Here is a 7,157-nt window from a genome sequence, read left to right as displayed (position 1 = left end):
CTTGCAAGCATGATAACTAATGTGTTAGTTATGGGATGATGTATTACAGAACGAGTAAAGAGACTCGCTGGTAACGAGATTGAACTAGGTATTGGGATACCGACGATCAAATCTTCGGCAAGTAACATACCGATGACAAAGAGAACAACGTATAGTGTTCTGCAGTTTGACTGATAAAGATCTTCGTAGAATATGTAGGAACCAATATGAGCATCCAGGTTCCACTATTGGTTATTGACCGGAGACGTGTTCGGTCATGTCTACATAGTTCTCGAACCCGTAGGGTCCGCACGCTTAAAGTTCTGTGATGATCGGTTTTATGAGTTTATATGTTTTGATGTACCAAAGGTAGTTCGGAGTCCCGGATATGACCACGGACATGACGAGGAGTCTCGAAATGGTCGAGACATAAAGATTTACATATTGGAAGCCTATATTTGTATATCAGAAGTGTTCCGGGTGAAATCGGGATTTTATCGGAGTACCGGGGGTTACCGGAACCCCCCGGGGGTTTAATGGGCCAAGATGGGCCTTAGTGGAGATGAGGAGGGGCGGCCAGGGCAGGACGCGTGCCCCCTCTCCTTCTAGTCCAAATTGGACAAGGAGGGGGGAGGGCGGCGCCCCCCTTTCCTTGCTCTCTCCCTCCTCCTTCCCCCTTCTCCCACTCCAAATAGGAAAGGAGGGAGTCCTACTCCCGGTGGGAGTAGGACTCCTCCTGGCGCGCCTCCTCCTGGACGGCCGCCTCTCCCCCTTGCTCCTTTATATACGGGGGAAGGGGGCACCTCTAGACACAAGTTGATCATAGAGATCTCTCCAGCCGTGTGCGGTGCCCCCCTCCACCATAATCCACCTCGGTCATACTGTAGCGGTGTTTAGGAGAAGCCCTGCTGCGGTAGCTTCATCAACATCATCACCACGACGTCATGATGACGAAACTCTTCCCCGAGCTCTAATGGATCGTGAGTTCATGGGACGTCACCGAGCTGAACGTGTGTTGAACGCGGAGGTGCCGTACGTTCGGTACTGAGGATCGATCGATCGTGAAGACGTATGACTACATCAACCGCGTTGTCATAACGCTTCCGCTTAACGGTCTACGAGGGTACGTGGACGACACTCTCCCCTCTCGTTGCTATGCATCACCATGATCCTGCGTGTGCGTAGGATTTTTTTTTTGAAATTACTACGTTCCCCAACAGTGGCATCCGAGCTTGGTTTTATGCGTTGATGTTATATGCACGAGTAGAACACAAGTGAGTTGTGGGTGATACAAGTCATACTGCTTACCAACATGTCATACTTTGGTTCGGCGGTATTGTTGGATGAAGCGGCCCGGACTGACATTACGCGTACGCTTATGCGAGACTGGTTCTATCGACGTGCTTTGCACACAGGTGGCTGGCGGGTGTCAGTTTCTCCAACTTTAGTTGAACCGAGTGTGGCTACGCCCGGTCCTTGAGAAGGTTAAAACAGCACCAACTTGACGAACTATCGTTGTGGTTTTGATGCGTAGGTAAGAACGGTTCTTGCTCAGCTCGTAACAGCCACGTAAAACTTGCAACAACAAAGTAGATGACGTCTAACTTGTTTTGCAGGGCATGTTGTGATGTGATATGGTCAATACATGATGCTATATTTATTGTATGAGATGATCATGTTTTGTAACGGAGTTATCGGCAACTGGCAGGAGCCATATGGTTGTCGCTTTATTGTATGCAATGCAATCGCCCTGTAATTGCTTTACTTTATCACTAAGCAGTAGCGATAGTCGTAGAAGCAATAGTTGGCGAGACGACAACGATGCTACGATGGAGATCAAGGTGTCACGTCGATGACGATGGTGATCATGATGGTGCTTCAGAGATGGAGATCACAAGCACACGATGATGATGGCCATATCATATCACTTATATTGATTGCATGTGATGTTTATCCTTTATGCATCTTATTCTGCTTTGTTTGACGGTAGCATTATAAGATGATCTCTCACTAAATTTCAAGATAAAAGTGTTCTCCCTAAGTATGCACCGTTGCCAAAGTTCATCGTGCCAAGACACCACGTGATGATCGGGTGTGACAAGCTCTACGTTCATCTACAACGGGTGCAAGCCAATTTTGCACATGCAGAATACTCAGGTTAAACTTGACGAGCCTAGCATATGCAGATATGGCCTTGGAACACCGAGACCGAAAGGTCGAGCGTGAATCATATAGTAGATATGATCAACATAGTGATGTTCACCATTGAAAACTACTCCATTTCACGTGATGATCAGTTATGGTTTGGTTGATATGGATCACATGATCACTTAGATGATTAGAGGGATGTCTATCTAAGTGGGAGTTCTTAAGTAATATGATTAATTGAACTTAAATTTATCATGAACTTAGTACCTGATAGTATTTTTGCTTATCTATGTTGTTGTAGATAGATGGCCCGTGTTGTTGTTCCGTTGAATTTTAATGCGTTCCTTGAGAAAGCAAAGTTTAAAGATGATGGTAGCAATTACACGGACTGGGTCCGTAACTTGAGGATTATCCTCATTGCTGCACAGAAGAATTACGTCCTGGAAGCACCGCTGGGTGCCAGGCCTGCTGCAGATGCTGCTGACAACGTTAAGAACGTTTGGTAGAGTAAAGCTGGTGACTACCCGATAGTTTAGTGTGCCATGCTTTACGGCTTAGAACCGGGACTTCAACGACATTTTGAACGTCATGGAGCATATGAGATGTTCCAGGAGTTGAAGTTAATATTTCAAGCAAATGCTCGGATTGAGAGATATGACGTCTCCAATAAGTTCTATAGCTGCAAGATGGAGGAGAATAGTTCTGTCAGTGAGCATATACTCAAAATGTCTGGGTATCATAATCACTTGACTCAACTGGGAGTTAACCTTCCTGTTGATAATGTCATTGAAAGAGTTCTTCAATCACTGCCACCAAGCTACAAAAGCTTCGTGATGAACTATAATATGCAAGGGATGAATAAGACTATTCCCGAGCTCTTCGCAATGCTAAAGCCTGCGAAGGTAGAAATCAAGAAGGAGCATCAAGTGTTGGTGGTCAATAAGACCACCAGTTTCAAGAAAAAGGGCAAAGGGAAGAAGAAGGAGAACTTCAAGAAGAACGGCAAACAAGTTGCTGCTTAAGAGAAGAAACCCAAGTCTGGACCTAAGCCTGAGACTGGGTGCTTCTACTGCAAACAGACTGGTCACTGGAAGCGGAACTGCCCCAAGTATTTGGCGGATAAGAAGGATGGCAAGGTGAACAAAGGTATATGTGATATACATGTTATTGATGTGTACCTCACCAGAGCTCGCAGTAGCACCTGGGTATTTGATACTGGTTCTGTTGCTAATATTTGCAACTCGAAATAGGGACTACGGATTAAGTGAAGACTGGCTAAGGATGAGGTGATGATGCGCGTGGGAAATGGTTCCAAAATCGATGTGATCGCCGTCGGCACGCTACCTCTACATCTACCTTCGGGATTAGTTTTAGACCTAAATAATTGTTATTTGGTGCCAGCGTTAAGCATGAACATTAAATCTGGATCTTGTTTGATGCGAGACGGTTATTCATTTAAATCAGAGAATAATGGTTGTTCTATTTATATGAGTAATATCTTTTATGGTCATGCACCCTTAAAGAGTGGTCTATTCTTGTTGAATCTCGATAGTAGTGATTGATACGTCTCCAACGTATCTATAATTTTAGACTGCTCCATGCTATATTATCTACTGTTTTGGACATTATTGGGCTTTATTATCCACTTTTATATTATTTTTGGGACTAACCTATTAACCAGAGGCCCAGCCCAGAATTGTTGTTTTTTGCCTATTTTAGGGTTTTGAAGAAAAGGAATATCAAACGGAGTCCAAACGGAATGAAACCTTCGGGAACGTGATTTTTAGGAAGATTATGATCCGGGAGACTTGGACCCTACGTCAAGAAAAGAAACAGGAGGCCACGAGGTAGGGGGCGCGCCTACCCCCCCAGGAGCGCCCTCCACCCTCGTGGGCCCCCTGTTGCTCCACCGACGTACTCCTTCCTCCTATATATACCTATGTACCCCCAAACGATCAGATACGGAGCCAAAACCCTAATTCCACCGCCATAACTTTCTGTATCCACGAGATCCCATCTCGGGGCCTGTTCCGGAGCTCCGCCGGAGGGGGCATCGATCACGGAGGGCTTCTACATCAACACCATAGCCTCTCTGATGAAGTGTGAGTAGTTTACCTCAGACCTACGGGTCCATAGTTAGTAGCTAGATGTCTTCTTCTCTCTTTTTGGATCTCAATACAACGTTCTCCCCCTCTCTTGTGGAGAACTATTCGATGTAATCTTCTTTTTGTGGTGTGTTTGTTGAGACCGATGAATTGTGGGTTTATGATCAAGTCTATCTATGAATAATATTTGAATCTTCTCTGAATTTTTTTATGTATGATTGGTTATCTTTGCAAGTCTCTTCGAATTACAGTTTAGTTTGGCCTACTAGATTGATCTTTCTTGCAATGGGAGAAGTGCTTAGCTTTGGGTTCAATCTTGCGGTGTTGTTTCCCAGTGACAGTAGGGGAAGCAAGGCACATATTGTATTGTTGCCACCGAGGATAACAAGATGGGGTTTTCTTCATATTGCATGAGTCTATCCCTCTACATCATGTCATCTTGCTTAAGGCGTTACTCTGTTTTTAACTTAATACTCTAGATGCATGCTGGATAGTGGTCGATGAGTGGAGTAATAGTAGTAGATGCAGGCAGGAGTTGGTCTACTTGTCTCGGACGTGATGCCTATATACATGATCATACCTAGATATTCTCATAACTATGCTCAATTCTGTCAATTGCTCAACAGTAATTTGTTCACCCACCGTAGAATACTTATGCTCTCGAGAGAAGCCACTAGTGAAACCTATGTCCCTCGGGTCTATCTTTATCATATTAATCTCCTACTACTTAGTTATTTCCTTTGCTATTTACTTTGCCTTTATTTTACTTTGCATCTTTATCATAAAAATACCAAAAATATTATCTTTATCATATCTATCAGATCTCACTCTCGTAAGTGGCCTTATAGGGATTGACAACCCCTATTTGCGTTCGTTGCGAGGATTTATTTGTTTTGTGCAGGTACGAGGGACTAGCGCGTAGCCTCCTACTGGATTGATACCTTGGTTTTCAAAAACTGAGGGAAATACTTACGCTACTTTGCTGCATCATCCTTTCCTCTTCGGGGAAAACCAACGCAGTGCTCAAGAGGTAGCAAGAAGGATTTCTGGTGCCGTTGCCGGGGAGGTCTACGCAAAAGTCAACATACCAAGTACCCATCACATACCCTTATCTCCCGCATTACATTATTTGCCATTTGCCTCTCGTTTTCCTCTCCCCCACTTCACCCTTGCCGTTTTATTTGCCCTATCTCTCTCTATCATCCCTCTCTTTCGCCATTTGCCTCTTTTGTCCGCTTGCTTTTTGTTTGCTTGTGTGTTAGTTTGTTTGCTTATCGTTATGGCTAGTCTATTATCTTCTCCATTGTCTCCCGAGAATGAAATTCTAAATTTTAAGCAAAGGGAGGGAGAAAATCTAAAAGATGCTTGGTATAGAATTTGCAATGCTCAAAATAGATCTACTAGGAAGCAATCTACTTCCGTTCTCCTTCGCAATTTTTATGTAGGCATTACTCCTTGGCACCGTTATGTTCTTGATACTATTACCGGAGGGAACTTTTTGGGTAGCCATACTTTTGATTCTTATAATGCTATGTTAGATTTATTAGGCTCACCCCCTCTCTTGGTTAATGGAACTATATTGACTTTGGAGCATGTAATGCAAAGGCTTGAAATTATTGAAAATAAGGTTGCTACCTTAGAGTTAATTGAAAATTTGGATAAAAAGATCCATAGCCGAATCTCTCAATATGGATCTAAAGTTGGAGTTACTTTGAAAGATATTAAAGAAAAGGAACCCATAGTTAATGAGAAAATAAATCACGATTCCGTTAGGATCGATAAACTTGAGAATATTATTACCAACTTGAAAACCGATTTTTCTTCCATAAAGAATACTCCAAGTCCTTCCACTAAAGTTGCCAAGTTTATGTACGTTCCTAAAAATAAGGGTGAATCCTCTAGTAAGGATGCGGATCTCAAATCTATAAGTATTCATCCCAATCTTTTTGCTATCATTAAGGAACCATTGTTACGAATGAATTTTTCGATCTTGTGCCTAAAAGTTTGATAATCAATAAAAATAAATAAATTCCTAAATATGGTAGATTCCTCATTGAAGAATTGCCCACCAAAGATGGCAATACCTAGATCTATTCTTGCTTGTTATGCCTAGCTAGGGGCGTTAAACGATAGCGCTTGTTGGGAGGCAACCCAATTTTATTTTTATTCCTTGCTTTTTGCTCCTGTTTAGTAATAAACAATTTATCTAGCCTCTGTTTTGATTGTGTTTTTTGTGTCTAATTAGTGTGTGTGCCAAGTAGAACCGTTGGGAAGACTTGGGGAAAGTCTTGTTGAACTTGCTGTAAAAAACAGAAACTTTAGCGCTCACGAGAACTACTGCCATTTTTATTTGGAAAGTGCTATTTGGTTAATTCTTTTTGCAGATGGTTAATAGATAAATTCCTCACGTTCAGAAATTTATTTTAGAATTTTTGGGATTCCAGATCTTGCGCTAGCTACAGATTACTACAGATTGTTCTGTTTTTGACAGATTCTGTTTTTCGTGTGTTGTTTGCTTATTTTGATGAATCTATGGCTAGTAAAATAGTTTATAAACCATAGAGAAGTTGGAATACAGTAGTTATAACACCAATATAAATAAATAATGAGTTCATTACAGTACCTTGAAGTGGTATTTTATTTTCTTTCGCTAACGGAGCTCACGAGATTTTCTACTTTAAGTTTTGTGTTGTGAAGTTTTCAAGTTTTGGGTAAAGATTTGATGGATTATGGAACAAGGAGTGGCAAGATCCTAAGCTTGTGGATGCCCATGGCACCCCCAAGATAATCTAAGGACACCTAAAAGCCAAAGCTTGGGGATGCCCCGGAAGGCATCCCCTCTTTCGTCTACTTCTATCGGTAACTTTACTTGGAGCTATATTTTTATTCGCCACATGATATGTGTTTTGCTTGGAGCGTCTCGTA

This window comes from Triticum urartu, chromosome 1 (assembly GCF_003073215.2).
Source record: "Triticum urartu cultivar G1812 chromosome 1, Tu2.1, whole genome shotgun sequence".
Classification (NCBI taxonomy): domain Eukaryota; kingdom Viridiplantae; phylum Streptophyta; class Magnoliopsida; order Poales; family Poaceae; genus Triticum; species Triticum urartu.
Note: the sequence above shows the minus strand (reverse complement) of the source record.